Source organism: Canis lupus, chromosome 36 (genome assembly GCF_011100685.1).
Source record: "Canis lupus familiaris isolate Mischka breed German Shepherd chromosome 36, alternate assembly UU_Cfam_GSD_1.0, whole genome shotgun sequence".
Classification (NCBI taxonomy): Eukaryota; Metazoa; Chordata; class Mammalia; order Carnivora; family Canidae; genus Canis; species Canis lupus.
Window position 1 is genome coordinate 22,204,406 of NC_049257.1, and position 17,285 is coordinate 22,221,690.

The following is a 17,285-nucleotide window of genomic DNA, read 5'->3' on the forward strand; positions in this document are numbered from 1 at the left end:
TTTTTGCTCTTATGAAATCAGTGGAGATTTGGAATGCACAAAGAATTTTGGATCACAGCAATTTGGTTAAAAAACAGAAATCAACCCAGGGATCAGATATGGGTTAGGAGTCCCTTCCAACCCTGAAACCGTGAGTCAGTGGTTGATATAATTAATAAGTGATTTCATACCGTCTCGTAGGACTTTTCAGAATACCACCAGTTGGCCAAAATGTGAGTAGGTTATTGATGCCTTAAGTTTTTATCAAAGAAATAGTAGATGAGTTTACTTCATCATTTGAGTCTTATCTTAAATATTAATAAAAAACGATAAAGGGTTTTTTTGTTTACAATAGCTATGAAAAAATGTGCATAATACATGAACCACAAGAAAGCTTTAAAAAATGTAGTTGTGTTTTTTTTAAATATGTTATTTAATTATTTGAGATAGCACATGAGAAAGAGCACAAGTTGGGGGAGAGGCAGAAGGAGAGGGAGAAGCAGGCTCCCCCCTGAGCAGGGAGCCCCCTGTGGGGCTCAACCCCAAGACCCTGAGATCATGACGTGAGCAGAAGGCAGACACTTAACCAGCTGAGCCCCCCAGGCGCTCCAACTTTTATTTTCTTATATAAAATTTATATAATATTATATATATAATATTGTTAAAATTATCTTCGTGTATATTTCATATATTTTATTAAAACATTCATTTAAGTGTGTACTTTATAAGATATATAAAATCGAAAGCACATATAAAAGTCTATAAAATCTGCAGTGCTCTGTACCTGGTTTATTCCAAAGACTTCTCTGCTTTCTCAGAATGTAAATTGCTGTGATGGAGAGTGAATGCACCGTTCACAGGTCTTAGGGATGATCTGTCTTCCGCTCATTGGTCTGCTCCGTGGCGTGGGAATGGATGTATCCAGAGGTGAGTGAGAGGGGGCGCATGCCAAAGAAGGCAGGACATCCTTTACCCAGTCGAGCTGCTAATCTAGATTGTTAAGAGTGAAATGGCACATGCATCGCATTTCTGTGTCGTTGAATCCCACCGCTTACTTGACTTTCCATCTGGGGGTGCTTTCTGCTGTGCTCCCCTATTCAGTTGCTGCAGCCAGAAACCTGGGATAGCCTTTGATGCCTCATTCCCTCCTGTACTCCTTACCCATAGTGAACAGTCCTGTCCATCCATCTCCAGAATTTATTGCAAATTCATCCTCTTCCACTCCCATCTTAAAAAATAAAACAAAATCCAAATCTTTTACTTGACTCCAAACTATTTGGCGCCAGCCTACAGCTCCCACTACGTTTCATGCCTTCCTCTCCTTCACACTCTACACTCAGATGCTGCCAGTTTTTTTCAGGTCCTTGGTATGTCCAGCTCTTTCTTGCCTCAGACCCTTTGCACATGCTGTTCCCTCTCTCTGGAGTGTCCCCTCTTCTTTGGTCTCAGCGTTAACTTAAATGCTAGTTTCTCTGAGAAGGCTTCTCCTGCTTTCAAGTTAGGTTAGGTCCCTCTCCTACTTTTTTCTCATAGTAGTATGTCTTTATCCCTTCTAGCATTTAAAATTTATAATCACATGCTTAGCTCTTCTTCTTCTTCTTCTTCTTCTTTTTTTCTTCTTTCTTCAGGTCTCTCTATAGGTCCATGAGAGCAAGGGGAGGTCTGTTTGGCTTAACACCACATTCACACCTCCTAGGACTATGTCTGACACATAATAGGTGCTTGGTGTATTGCATGAATGGAAAAATATCTTTTTATAATAAGAGAATAATAACAATATGACAGTCCTAACATTTTCCCCGTGGGTGGTAAAGGTAGTAGATAGCTTTCCCGAATTGAAGGCTTTCAATAGATGGTGCTACTACTGTATGCTGTTAGACTTTCACGTGATTCCGAATATCCTGGTGTTTGCTATTCACAGGGAGACTACTGCTTATGCTTATTTCATGGTTCCTGACATTTGGTTAACAATTTAATTTTAAATCACTACTGAGACATGCCTCAGATGGAAAAAAAAAAAAGAACTTATCTAGGTTGTTTAAAATGTATGAGCCCTACTGTACTGTGTAGAACAGCAGAAAACCATTTGCTTTTTGGTAGTGAAGAAAAAGGTGTTTTCTCTCCGTGCATTATTTTTGCCCGCCCCCAGAGTGCTAAGTTCCAGACGCAATAGTATCTCTGTCATAAAAAGATCTTGATTGAATGGTGGGTAAGGCGGTAGCACCATATTAAGAGGTATTTTTCCAGAGGATGCTCCGTTTCGGAGGTAACAGGGGATGCAAGGAAGAAGCGACATGACGGATTTGAAGGCCCCGCTTCTTCCTAGATGGTTCGGAGGAACTCAGGCCTGTGTCCCGCGGCCAGTGGGCTTCGGGGGAGTCCGCGCCGCTGGGAGGCCCGCTTGACTTTCTGTAGGTGCCTTTTCCAGGTGTGCCGGCTAGGTGCACCGGGGACATGATGCCTTAGTGTTTTCTTCTTCTTCTTTTTTTTTTTTTTTAATTTTTTAAAATTTTTATTTATTTATGATAGTCCCAGAGAGAGAGAGAGAGAGAGAGGCAGAGACACAGGCAGAGGGAGAAGCAGGCTCCATGCACCGGGAGCCCGACGTGGGATTCGATCCCGGGTCTCCAGGATCGCGCCCTGGGCCAAAGGCAGGCGCCAAACCTCTGCGCCACCCAGGGATCCCCTGTTTTCTTCTTAATTAAAAAAAAAAAAGAAGAAGAAGAAGAAATCCCTACTGTAACATGTGGCAGCCTCTCCAGAACTGCGCTTCTGCTGACCCGGGGGCGCCGAGGCGAAGCGGGTGCAGTTGGGCGGTGTCGCCGTTCGCTGGGGTCGCAGCTCCCGGGCTGAGGTCACGGTCTCGCCGGGCAGTGGCCCCGGTGCGAGAGGCCGGGTGCTGGGCACCTGTCCAGGGCAGCGGGGCCCAGCCCGGGGGCGGGGGTCGCAGGTGCATGTGCGAGAGGGAGCAAGAGGGGGCTGCAGGGGTTTGGGGCCGGGGCTGCTGCGCGCTGGGGGCCTCGCGGGGGGACCGGGGCTACTCCGGGGGGGCCGGGGTCCAGCGGAGGTGGCCCCTTCCGTCCGGGCCACAGGCTTCTGGCCCCCGCTGGCAGCTCTGCGCTGCCGACCCCTCCATCCCCCTTCCGTCCCCCGCTTCTCCACGGGTCACCGGGTCACGAGGGGCCTGACGAGCCATCTCTCAGCCCGCGCTCCCTTTCGTCCCCGTCCCGGATGCCATGTCCAGGCTGTCCCCTCTGGTGGCTCCCGGGCACCCCGCCTGTGGCCGCCTGTGTCGCCGTCCTCACCCCCCGGGGCCTTCCCCCACTCCAGGCCCTTGCGTCCTGCAGCCCGGGGCCGGGCACGGTGCCCTCCTCACCCGGGGCCCTCCGCGTGTCCAGCAGCCCCCCGCCCCCCGAGGCCACCCAGGGGCCCCTAGGCTCTCTGTCGGGGCCCGACCAACGTGGAGCAGAGGTTCTTTCCATCTCTCCGTCTACTAAGGAGTCGTCCCTCAGTTTCCCAACATAGAAGCCCTGGTGTCGTGTTAATGGGGGGTCATCGGGAGACCTTCCGAGTGGCGGCCTGCCAGCCCGCCTCCCTGCCGGCCGCCCTCCCGTCGCCTTCGGGTCCCCTCCGGCTGCTGGGTCGGATTCCATCACCCTCCTTCCTCGGGGTCCCCGGCTCCCCGACCGTCCCCCCCGCAGGCCAAGGCCCGGTTCCACACGCCCGCGGTCGGCTTGCCGTGTCCCCAGCCCCTCGCCTTCGGCGTGCAGGCCCCGTCCTTGACTGTGTCCTGCTCTCGTCCTGTTTAGATCCTTCTTCCACGTTCCTTAGTAAATTTCAGCTCACGTCTGTTTTCTCTCGCGCCCCCGAAGAACTTTTCAGTTTGGACAAAAAAGTCCTTTTGTCTTTTCCTGCCTTTCCTTTGACAAAGTCCATCACCTCTCGTTCCGTGTCTCCTTTTCTTGTCCCCACCCATTTCTGGTGTTAATGTTTGTATTTCTGATCCTAGGTGGTTTTTGGTTTTCCAGTTCTCCACATGCCCGTGGGAGGACACCTAAGTCAGCTTGGGGTGTCGTCCCAGTTTCCTTCTGCTTCAGGATCCTGGTGGGGAGAGTTGGCGGCCGCCCCTCGGAGGGGCTGTGGTAGGTTGCTCCTCCTCATCACCTCAGCGGGGCCCTTCGTGGCCCGGGACCTCTCATTTCTGTCAGAGGAGCCATCTCCCTAACGTGCGAGGCTGGTGGTGGGTGCTGAGGGTCTGCTGGGTTGCAGGACCCCCACGTTCTCCCTCTTCCTCCTCTGCCGGAGCACCACCCTGTCCCTCCCTCCTGGCCCAGGAGCAGGGCTCCTGCGGGGCCTGCTTCCCGTGCAGGTGTCGGGCCCTGTGTGATGTGTCTGGGCCCCACGGCCGTGCCCTGTGCCCCTGTTCTCGCACCGCTGCCCCTCTGCGCCCTCACTGGGGTGCAGCGGCCGAAGCAGCTCTTCTGGAGATTGGTGTCTCTTCTGACACTGACGGGTAATCTGAAGTTTGCGGTGTTGCGTGTCCCTAATTGTGACAAATGGCGTGGGCCTTGCGACGATATTTGTCACTTTGTTGATTGTGTAGTCTTCTGGGAAGGATGTACAGAGAGCTTACGTCCATGCAGACGCATGGTCCTCCAAACTGGAAAGCTCCCACGGGGAAAGGTACATTCCCCCCACTTTTATTTTTTATTTTTTATTTATTTTTTTATCCCCCCCCCACCCCCCCACTTTTAGATGAGCAAACCAAGACTCAGAAAAGCTAAGGAACTTGGCCAAGATGGCACAGATACCAGGAACCAGGATAGGAAGAGAATTTCTTCTTTTGCTTAAATCAGAGAAAGTTTGACTTGCTCTTAGGAAGTTTACTTATGGTTTAGCAGCAGGACAATATGAATTTTAGGTTTGGGGGCGCCTGGGTGGCACAATTGGTTCTGTGTCCAACTCTTGATTTTGGCTCAGGTGGAAATCTCAGCGCTGTGAGATCAAGCCCCACGTCAGGCCTCGTGCTCAGCGTGGAGTCTGCTTGTTCCTATACCTTTGCTCCTCCCCCACCCCTAGACTGATAGATAGATAGATAGATAGATAGATAGATAGATAGATAGATAGACAGATAGGTTTTAAAAGGGATTCTTCCCTTTAAAAAAAAAAAGAAATTTCAGGTTTGGTTGTGGGTGTGATGGTATGTGAATATATACAGACTGAAAGTTTATCCTTTTAGGACAAAATGGAATTTTTTCTGTGATTGTCTCATGATGCACGTTGTTGAAGATCAAGAAAGAACGTAATCCGACTTGTGACATTAACATTGGTCTTTTTGGGCAGCTCGGGTGGCTCAGCAGTTTAGCGCCGCCTTCGGCCCAGGGCGTGATCCTGGGGACCCGGGGTTGAGTCCCATGTCAGGCTTCCTGCATGGAGCCTGCTTCTCCCTCTGCCTGGTCTCTGCCTCTCTCTCAGTCCCTATGTCTCTCATGAATAAATAAATAAAATTTTTTAAAAAATTGGTCGTTTTAAGGTTAGAAAAGCACAGCCACTGGTGGAGGATGGCTCTATCATTCTGGAAGGATCAGTAAATATACTCCACACCTACGACAGCATCAGGTTCCTTTTACTGAGAAGGTGATGATGGAGACATTTGTATCCAGTCTTCAGTCTTCTTAGTATTTGCCTTGAGCATTTGGTTTGGGGATTTGAGGCCTAGGAGTGTCAGGTGTTTTAGAGGGAGAGATGGAGTTCTCTGCTTCATTTCATTTTCTGTCTATACAATTAACATCTACTCTTGATGATTTTTTTGAAAAAAAAAAAATACAAGGAAAAAAATATCAGCTGAAATCTTATTATCTAGAATCAGCTATTATTGATTTTCTGGTATTGTTTGCTCTGCTGGTGTTTTTTGTTTTTTGGGTTTTTTTTCCTATTGTGTATTATACACGACAGTTTGTAACCTATTTTTTTGATATACCACTAAAATGTGAACATTTTTCCAATAAATCATCTATGGCATGATGTTTATTGCTCTAAATTTATTCCTTTACATAGATGTGCCATACTTTCCCTAATTAATGTCTGCTGTTATTGATTTAGGTTGCTTAAGGTCCTTTTTGGTATTATGGCATTACAGGGAGTATTTTACAAATATATATCTTTGTATACACTTCGATATGTAAGGGGCAACTGACTCTCTTTTTAAGATTGTCATTTTTCTGCTTGGGGAAATAGAATAAAATGGGCAGACCCTTTTTACTTTCTATTTTTACTTTTTAGTTTCTATTTTACTTTCCTTCAACTTTTCATCTTTGTTTTGTGTTTAAGTAGCTCCCTACAGGCTCATTCCTTCACATCTCAGTTTTTCTCCCTAGAGTTCACCTTTACATCAAATTATTCTGTTTTCTATAACTTTGAGTGCTGTCTATATGCCGTTGATACCCAGACACTGACCTTTCAGTCAATCTACAAGTAAATCTCCAGCTGCTATTATAAAATCTGTAACAAGGTGTTTGATTCATAATCTTGTAGCAGCACAGAACGTTTATCATCTGTCCCACTCTCCCAGCAGGAGAGAGTTCTGAGCTGCAGAGCCGAGTTATCTAACTGCCTACTGGACATCTTGCCTGAGGTCACCGGTAGACATTTCAAACTTCAAGTGTAAAAAAATAATCAAAGCAGCTTTTTTGGGGGGGGCGGGGAGGGATTACTGTGTGCCAGGAATCATGCCAAATGTTTTAAATGCATATGCCCTTTCTGTCATCACAATAACCACGTAGATTTACCATAATTCCCATTTTACAGATGATGAAAACAGACCATAGAAGGTTACCTAGAAGCTAGTAAATCTTCCTGTGCTTTTTTTAAAAAATGTTTTTAAAGATTTTATTTATTTATTCATGAGTGACAGACAGACAGACACACACACACAGAGAGAGAGAGACAGGCAGAGAAATAGGCAGAGGGAGAAGCAGGCTCCATGCAGGGAGCCTGATGTGGGACTCGATCCTGGAACTCCAGGACCACGCCCTGGGCCGAAGGCAGACGCTAAACCACTGAGCCATCCAGGGATCCCTTCCTGTGCTCTTTACAGATAAGCTGTGTGGTTTGCAAAATGGAATTCTTAATGTTTCACCCTAGAGTGTCTTCCCAGGATATTTCTTGTCTTAATAAATGGTGGTGAGCTATCTACCCGGGAGCTCATGCCAAAAAATTTGGGAGACCATCCTTGGTACCTCTTTCTCCCTCATTTATCAAGATCTCCTGTTGATCCTATTTTCCAGATATATCTTGAATCATGCCCTCTTCTGCACACCTACTGTGCACCTTCAAGCCCCCACCCCACCCCCAAACCAGGCCCCTGGGGCATCCTTCCTCAACAACTCCTGACCCTGCTTCCGTTCCTGCCCTTTAGGACTAGTTCTTACGCACAGGGTGGTCTTTTAAATATTCAGATCTAATCCTTCACTGCCCTGTTCACAGGTTCCCATTGTACTTAGAAGGAACAAAACCCCTGCTTTGACTTAGAAGGCCACCACTTCTCTTTCCGGCCTCACTCTCACCTCCCTTGACTAGGACACACTTTCTCTTCCTCACGGTGCCTGCACCTGCTCTTCCTTCTGCCGGAAATGCTCCTCATCTGCATTCTTCACCTGACCAACTCTTGCTCCTGCTTCTGGTTTCATTTTAAATGAATGAAGATTCCTCTTTATTTTTTTTTAAGATTTTATTTATTTATTCATGAGAGATGCAGAGAGAGGCAGAGACACAGACAGAGGGAGAAGCAGGCTCCATGCAGGGAGTCCGATGCAGTACTCGATCCCAGGACCCTGGGATCACAACCTGAGCCAAAGGCAGATGCTCAACCACTGAGCCACCTGGGTGTCCCGAGGATTCTCCTTTATATTCTTAGATTCCTGCTATTCACCCTCACGGCACTGAACACAGTGTGTAGACTCATAGTCTTAGACTCACTTATAATATAACCTTAGACTCTGGGGTATTTATCTGATAACTGCCCTTCCTGCCCCCCTCACCTGTCACTGCCCTGAGAAGATTCTGTGTCTATTTTGTGTCCCCTGAACCTCAACCCTAAGCACAATCCTTGGCACATAGTCCACCAAATATTTAAATTATAAAAGCATGAACATGTTGAGTTCTGGCTGCACCTGGAAGTGAAATGAACTGGGCTATCTCTCCCATCTCTCCAGGAATGTGAGTAGATAGTTGATTTTCTGTGTTTGTCCAGCAGGAGAACCTAAGGCCTGCAAGCATGGGACCCACCTTTAGGCAGACAAGGGAGTGGTGGGCTCAGGGTGTGGAAGATGATACATAATGATAGAGGCAGGAAGAAAAAAGAACCTCAGCTCTGCTTCTATCCTGGTGGGAGGCCCCTTGTGATCCCTAAGAGGGGTTGAAGGATTGAATTAGCCCTGTTCTTAAAGTTTTTATTTGGTGAGCCATCTACTCTGTCAATATTGTGAAGTCAACTTAGCAACAGTTACTATGAGTTGTTTTTTTCCCCCCTTCCTGCTTCTCTCAACTAGAGGAATATCTGTGTCTAATTTTCTATGGCGTAAAATGTCATTAACTGTGAGCATGCCATTTCTGCTTACAAGGGCTCTCCATGGAGCAGAAAGGAGATTCCAAGGGGCCCTTCATGGTTGATAACTGCGGAGGGGGGCTGTTCAGCAAGAGCCTCCCAGAGCCCGTGCTGTGTCATTATGGCAACCTGTCCTCCAAGGCACCTGTGTGCGGCTCTTTTAAGGCTCAGGGTCGTTTTGGTTTCGAAGTCCATTCTTTGTGGTCATGCACCCTTCCTGCCTAAAGCAGTAAGGTCACAGAACAACAGTGTTGTTTTACATTCTAAATTCCTGTAACAAAAAAAAAAAAAAAAATTCCTGTAACAGTGACAGTACCTTCTGTGGGCACTGGCACCAAATGGAGACAATTTCTGCTCTACTGTGTTTTCTTCATCCAACTACAGTGGTGGTGGCAACCATCCTGCACATGTACTTGTTACGTCGTTTCACTTTTGGAAATGCTGGACTCCTGCTTCCTCCTATTTCCATGCTTGCGTGCTTCTCCTTTGGATTCTGGAGAACATCTGAGGCTAAGGAGTGGTGTTCTGTGGGAACTGCACTTGGCCATATGAGCTTCTACACCAAAAATGCTCCGTGGGCCCTTGAAGATTGCAAGGGATCAGCAGAAATTGGCAAGCCCTGTCTGTAAAGGGCCAGATAGTAAATATTTGGGGGTTCATGAGCCATATGGGTCTGCCGCTAACTACTCAACTCTGCTGTTGTAGTGTGAAAGCAGCCATAGAGCCATTGACAGTACAGAAATAAATGGGCATGGCTGTAGGCCAAAAAAACTTTTATTACAAAATAAGCAGAGGGCAGGATTTGACCTGTGGGCCACAGTTTGCCAATGTAATTAGCATAATTGCCCAAACCAAACATTTAAAACAAGGAGGATGATTCGGATGAAACAAAACATGGGAGACTTTTGTTCTCCTATGGTCAGTGGTTTTCATTAAACAAATAGGACTGGGTTAGATGCCATCTGTATCACAGATAACAATATTGGTACTTGAGGCCATTTGAATAGAACCAAATTTAGATATGTAGAAGGACATAAATCCTATCCCATTCCTTATAATTAATGTTGACACTTCTAGACTGTCTTGGGTCAGCATGAATTAGATGTCTGCCTTCCTTCCTAACTGGTCTGATGAGATCATGACACAACTTCATCTTAGAATAGTTTTGGATCTAATGCTAAAATAATATGACCTCTTGGTAATCAGTACATTTGGGATCACAGCATGTGATAATGGCCCCTCGTGTGACTAGACCACTAGTTTCTGTAACCCTGAACATTGCTAAGAGAGGGGACTGTGAACAGAATCTAGAGAAGGTGCCAAATACTGGCGGACATTCAAGCCACTGTACAAGAGAAGTCGTTACTGTTGATGAGTTCCAGGAAATGCTTTTGAAAGAGAAGTAGAAGTGTATGACAAATTGAGTTAGTTGGGGTTTTTCTTTTGGGGGGGGGGTGTTGTTTTGTGTTTTAGTGAGGAAACTTCTTCCAGGAGACATGAGAATTTTAAGACATTGATGATTAACTTTGATGTGGGTAAAGGTTTGTTAATAATTCAGTAGTTTAATGGAATTTTAGATCTAGTTCAGCCCTTTCCATTTCACAGTTGGGGAAAGAGAGGGTGTCCCAGTAATGTGATCCTGCTTATTTTTATAGTTTGCTATGTTATCTACATGCCCTGTATTCTAAAGGGATTAAATTCAGAGCCAGCAAATAAAAGTGAGTTTCACAGTTAGTGTGTTCTTTAAGGGCATGCTGATTTTATCCATTGTTGTAGTGGAGGTGGGGCTGTGAGTTGCCATATTTAGTAAATAAAAATATAGGACACCAAATTAAATTTGGATTTCAGATAAACAAGGAAATTTTTTTTAGTATAAAAGTTTAATAAAAAATGCAATATTTGAGACATACTTATACTAAAATATTTCTTGTTTATTTGATACTCAGATTTAATTAGATGGTTCTATATTTTATTTGAACCATACTGGGGGCCATGGGAACTGAGGGAAATATAAACTTAGAACCCAAGTTTAATGGTGAAGGTTTTGTGAACAGGGTGATAGCTAGAATGGGAGCTAAAGCTTGAAGCTTTGGTTTTTCTTGAAATGATCAGTACTTTGGTTATGGTGTTGTGTAATGTGCTCTACCTTAAACAAAAGAAAAAGAAATGGGCAGTTTCAATCATGTTTTGTTTAGTAATTTCATAAACAGCAGCTCAGATGGTGTTCCTTGGGCCATCCTGGAACCCAGCAGTTGGCAGAGTTAGCCAGCACTTTTTAGGGAAGTCATGTGGAAAAAAATGGACATGGCGTTGGAGACTGCCTGGGGAGGAGTGCAGCAGGTCACTTCCCACAGGGCAGAAAGGCCAGGCCGGAGAACTGACATGAAAGGGGTATGTTCACCTAAACTGGGTCTTAAAAGATGTTAGGACACTAAAAGTAGGCACTTGGTGCATACATCTATTATTTGAAGATAAGATTAACGCAAAAGAATTTATCTGAGGGACTTTCTTGTAAGTGTATTTTTGAACTGGAATGTCCTCTTTAAAACATCTCTCTGGCATCCTTATTTACTTTGAAACTTGAACCAACAACAGCACACCAGGCCAGGCCCTTTGTCTTTTCAGGGTACACTCTGACTCTTGGGGACTAGACTGGAACATTAGAATAGAGTCACACCATCTCTCTCTCTCTCTCCCTCTCCTTCTCCCTCTCCATCTCCCTCTCCCTCTCCCTCTCCCTCTCTTTCCCTTTCCCAGAACAAGTTGTATTTTGTGATAGTTGTAGTTGACTAAGGTTAGCTTAGCAGACAAGTTAATAAAATAAAGGAATGGTCCATACGTCCACGGGGTTTCCCTGAGTTGAATACTTATGTGCCTTAACATTGAAGAGCCAGATGTTTAGAAGTCCAGCTTTCTAATTTCTAAGTATAATTGATTCACATTAAGAATAAAATGTTTCTTATCCCTAATGTGATTTTATATGAACTTGTGAACATTATTTTGGATGGTCAAGCTTCAGCAGGCTTTATAACAGTTGAACCTCAATCTTAAACATGTGAATTATCTACGCCATTTAAGTTCCTAGACCAGCTTCCTTCTGGAGTGTGCTTTTTGGCATCTTCTCTCAGCCATCAGGTTGATGTTTGTACAAGGCACTCCAACTTTTTCTCAAGGCATAAATTTTTGCATTATCAAGAAGTTATGCAAAATGAATCTTACAGTAAATATAAATAACATTTATGGTATTTTGAGTTATCAGTTCTATTACTATTTTTTTCAAGCAGGAATTATTGAAAAATGAATAGATACACCTCATGTTTCTGTTGAAAGAAATATATTCATGATCCCAAACATTCCAGGATGGAATGTTAGTCTCTTAGGAATTACAAATCTTCATCATTAATCTGTTATGTTTATGTATTACTTCACAGTTTACAAGTTACTTTTATTTCCATTGCCTCAGGTGATACTTGGCAACAGCCCAGAGTCCAGAGTGAGATGTGCGGGGATCATTATCTTCAGTTTATGGATAAAATGAGGTTCATAAAGGTTGAGATTGGCCAAGCACCCAATAGCTAGTAAGTACTAGAGAGAGGATCAAAGCTCTAGTCTTAAAAAAATAAAAAAATAAAAAAAATAAAGCTCTAGTCTTCTATAAAGACCAGTGGCATGAAAAACTTTAAACATGTACAAAGTAAACAGAATAGTGTGGTGAACCCCCATGTACCCATCCTCCAATCTCAACAATTATCAGCTTTCTGCCACCTTAAATCATCTGTACGTCACCATCTCTTACCCCCACATGATGTTGATAGTATTTATAGTTTCTAAAAGTCTACACACATTGAAAAGCACTAACCCTAGCTGTCTAGCTTTAACAAATGGGTATACTGGACCCCATAAAGACAATTCCGTCTCCCCGGAAGTTCTCTCCTGCCCCTTCTCAGTCAACTTCCCACCCTCCCTTGGTAACCACTGTTCTGTTTCTCTATTTTTTTCCCCCTCACGCACAGATTAGTTTTGCTTGTTTTTAAGATTCATAGGAATAGAATCATTCAGTACATACTCTTGCATCAGGCCTCCTTCATTCAGCATCATGGTGGTGAAGCTGTAGTCTTTTGACCCAGAGTTAGGTGCTTTGTTCAGACTGGTGCTATATTCCTATCTCATGGTTACAGAAAGATGATTTCCTGGATGATAACCCTGAGAAACCCAGGTCCTGGCCTCATTTCATCATGCTTAATCACATAGAGAGATGAACAGTTTTTCCTTAAGTGTGAAGGGCCATCATTTCCTCCACTGAGAGCAGATTGTTTGGAAGATTGGTGGTGGAGGAGGTGCTGCACCATGAAATAATTTGCCTGTTGCTAGCTAAGTCATTTGCTTATAGAGAATGCTTCCCCACCCTTTAGGTCCCCTCTCTATCTCTACTAATTTCCCCCAGTGTGTCTGCCTTTATGTTTTCGGAGGCCTCTTGATCAAATACCATTTGAGCTTGTGCTGATTTTTTTAAGGTCAAGTACTGATAATTGTAAGATTCAGAAAGCCATTTACCTGTCTCATCATTTTTAATGGGATTACTTAACGGTTTAGTTTTGCTAATTAAGTAGAAGAGGAATGATCAAAATAGTGGTTAAATTACTGTACCCAGAGCTTGCATTTCATTTCATTTCATTTAAAAGAAATCAGTGAGAACTCAACAGTAGAATTAGATACAAATGTGATTTTCTTCTGTAGGGAATAGTCTTTGAATTCTTTAACTCAATTATCTCTATTTTAGGTTACAGAAGGACAACACAGACCAAAAGAACAAAAGCAGAATTACCCTTACTTGTCACTATTAGGGGATATATGTGTAAGAGTTTATATAGGAAAGGCTCATAAGTAGAGTGGTGAACCCAAGGATGAACTAATTTATAGGTGCCTCTGGCTCCTTTGGCAGACAGTTTCTTTCCCAAAGAAAGTTTATACAGTGACATTGCTGAATTACTGTAGTTTCTTTAACTGATTGAAAACAAGAGAGTCTGAAAGGTAAAATTAACTTTGACTTTTTATTCCATTTGCTGTTTGTGTTGAGCCCAATAGTGGATGATTCATTTTCCCATGAAACCTTTGAAGGATGTGGCTGGCTTCTGGTGATCATAGCATTGAAGACCGTTGCTGAGATCCCTTTCACTCATTAGGAGGATCTGCATGGTGATCTTCTAAATCTAACATTCTTCGGTTGTTAGCTGGAATGCTTCCATAAAGAGAAACTCTTCTGTATCAAGTTCTCACTTATCCTGAGGAGCAAGCTTGTAATAGAAAAGCAAGATAAATGCCGGTTCTCTCCCTTTATTTACCAGTTTCAAAATGAGTTGGTTAACTGGCTTCCTCTAAAAGTGACCAATACTTTTTTAAATGAATTTATGGATTTAAACACATTTGATATGTTTGAATCCACTTGTAATCTTTATACTGTTTGATGATCAAATTACCCAATTTTTGGCTAGGGGAGCCTCTTTTAATTGGCTTCTAAATTGTGAATATACTATGTATGTATATATGTATGTATATGTACATATATTAACCATCCACTTATTCATCTTTCTACTTATTTATTTAAGATTTTATTTATTTATTCATGAGAGACAGAGAGAGAGAGAGAGAGAGAGAGAGAGAGGCGGAGACACAGGCAGAGGCAGAAACAGGCTCCATGTAGGGAGCCCGATGTGGGATTCAATCCCGGGACCCGGGGATCACGCCCTGAGCCAAAGGCAGACACTCAACCACTGAGCCACCCAGGTGTCCCTCTACTTATTTATTTAAAATGTCTTTGATAGACAGGATGTTCCAGGCTCATTGTACTCTTTATCCCCAGACCTTTATTCATCCATCTCTCCAAGGAGCTCTAGTTCCTTTTGATGGAAATAGTATTTCAAGACACAGTATGAACACTAGGAGTGGTGATTGTGCTGGCTAGTCATTATTTCTAGGTCCTTTCAGAGGATAAAGTTAGAAAATTAAGCCAATTGCTGCATGAGTTCAGACTGATACTTCCAATTCAAATTAAGGATTGCTAACAAATGATGATTGATTGGAAAGTGTAGAGTGAATGAGCAAGAACTGTAAAATACTGGAGAAGCAGCTAAGGAAATAATTACAAAATCACAGAAAACAGAACTGCAAAGGGATCTTGAAATATATGATCTGATTTTCCGCCTACTTCTTTGCCCTTTCACAAAAGCTACATTTGAACATGTCTGAGTAGAGAAAAGGATCAAGAAGGTGAAGCTCAAATCTTAGTCACTGGCTTCTGCTGTACAGGAAATGGCTGGACGCCTTGATGTGAAGTGATTTATGTGAAGTGAGGAGATCAGAAAACACATTATGGCAGTTCAAATGGAAAATTTTGTATTGAGCGAATTTCAGCTTCAGTTGACCCTCCTTCAACTGTTTTCTCACTTTGAACTTTTTCTTGGGAAGGAGCTTTTATCTTTAGAAATGAGATATTTGGTACGTGAAAACAAGGCAAAATTAACTGCCAACAAGCCCCTCATACCCATGGTGGTTCTGGTTTTCCTTTATAGTTGAGAAAGCTCTGTGCATCATTTTTGTCAGATTTCTCCTACTGATCTTAACTTTAATGTTCTTGTTGTTGTTTGAGAGGCAATGTGTAAGATACTTCGACTGCTATTTTGTATTCCAGAAACTAGAGGCAGGAGGCCCAGGCTTCCCCTGGTTAGTCTGGAAGGCCTATGTGTTGATGTACGCATTCAGTATCTAAGGCAAAACATTACACGTATGCATGTTATTATCATAATTAGAGATGCAAACATGAATTATTTTACTCCGAAGGGAGAGTCAGAATTAACTTCAGAGGTAAAGTCTTGTTCTTTGCTAGAAAAACTGCTTATAAAGGCTTAAAATGCCAGTCTCAAAAGTATGTCTATTTTCAAATTGAATATCTACAATAAATGAAGTAAATTTGTTAAATATTCTCAGTTGTTTTAGTATTAAATTTTCTCTAAGGCTTGTTGCAAAAGGGAATTGTTTTTGATGGGGAAAAATACAAATATACCAGCTTTTAAGGTTAGTAATAATATGTTAGCAAAACTCTATTGCATTATTATTATTCAGAATCTGTCTCCAAGGAAAGCATTTCATGAATCAAGATACATAAGTGAAGTGTCATTTATGTTTTTTAAAAAATTTAATATTCATTTTTAAAGATGAAATGTTAATATTTTGAAAAAGACATCAGTTAAAAGCAATTTTTAAGGACAGGTATCCTTTTGATTTTTTTTAAAGATTTATTTCTTTTAGAGAGAGAGAGCAGGGAGGGGAGCAGAGGGAGAGGGAGAGAGAGAGACTCTCAAGCAGACTCCCCATTGATCAAGAGCCCCATGAGAGGCCTGATCCCATGACCCTGAGATCATGACCTGAGCTGAAATCAAGAGTCAGAAGCCTAACTGACTGAGCCAACCAGGTGCCCCTGCTCCTTTTGATATTTCAACAGAAAATAGCTTAATAGCCTCCCTCTATAAGACTGTGGGATCCAGTGGATTAAAGGTGGAAGAGGCTGGCCTTCATTAAAATTAAAAACTTCTCCTCTGTGAAAGATAATGCCAAGAAAATGAGAAGACAAGCCACAAACTAGGAGAAAATATTGGTAAAGGATGTATCTGATAAAGGACTGTTATGCAAAATATACAAAGAATTTTTAAAACCAAACAATTAGAAAACAACCTGATTAAAAAATGGGCCTAGACCTTAACAGATACCTCACCAAAAAAAAAGAGATGTGGATGGCAAAAAAGCATATGAAAAGATGCTCCACATCATATGTCATCAGGGAAATGGAAATTGAAACAACCATGAGGTACCACTGCTCTCCTATTAGAATGGAGAAAATCCAGAACACTGATATAATACCAAATAAATGCTGGTGAGGGACTAGAGCAACAGGAACTCTCATTTGTTGCTGGTGGGAATGCAAAATGTTATTGGTTGCTTTGAAAGAAAGAGTGGCAGTTTTTTACAAACCTAAACATACTCTTCCTATATGATGTATAGTCACTACTTGCTATTTACTCAAAGGAGCTGAAACATATGTTCACTGAGAAACCTGTACGGGAGCGCTTGTGGAAGCTTTATTCATACTAATAAAACTTGGAAGCAACCAAAACGTCCTCCAGGAACTGAATGTTTCAATGGAACATTATCTAGCACTAAAAAGAAATGAGTTATCAAGTCACGAAAAGACATGGAGGAATTTTCAGTGCGTATTACTGAGTGAAAGAAGCGCCAATCTGACAAGGCTACATACTGATTCCAATTACATGACATTCTAAAAAAGTAAAACTATGAAGGCAGTGAAAAGATTAGTAGTTGTTTAAGGGTCGGAGTGGTTGGGCGGGGAAAGGATGAACAGATGGACTCAGAGGGGTTTTAGGGCAGTGAAGATGCTAAGTTATTATAATGGGCAGATGTCATTATATATTTGTCCAGAGCCATAGGGTATACAATAACAAGAGTGAACCATAGTCTAAATTATGGACTTTGGGTGATTATGACGTGTCAATATGAGTCGATCCATCGTAGCAAATATACGAGTCTGGTGGGGGATGTTGGTAATGGGGGAGGCTGTGCCTGTGTGGCTGCAGGGGCACATGGGAAGTCTCTGTACTTCCTCCTCAGTTTGGCTGTGAACTTACAACCA

The 17,285-nt window shown here is 43.0% G+C and overlaps 1 protein-coding gene across 1 annotated transcript in view; it reads left to right on the forward strand.

The window, feature by feature from the left end:
* Positions 1-802: 802 nt before the first annotated feature.
* OSBPL6 (oxysterol binding protein like 6) overlaps positions 803-17,285 on the forward strand; it is a 151,346-nt gene continuing 134,863 nt past the window's right edge. Inside the window, exon 1 of the mRNA XM_038584953.1 lies at positions 803-906. The gene's annotated coding sequence lies outside the window, so the exon portion shown is untranslated. The remainder of the gene's footprint in view (positions 907-17,285) is intronic.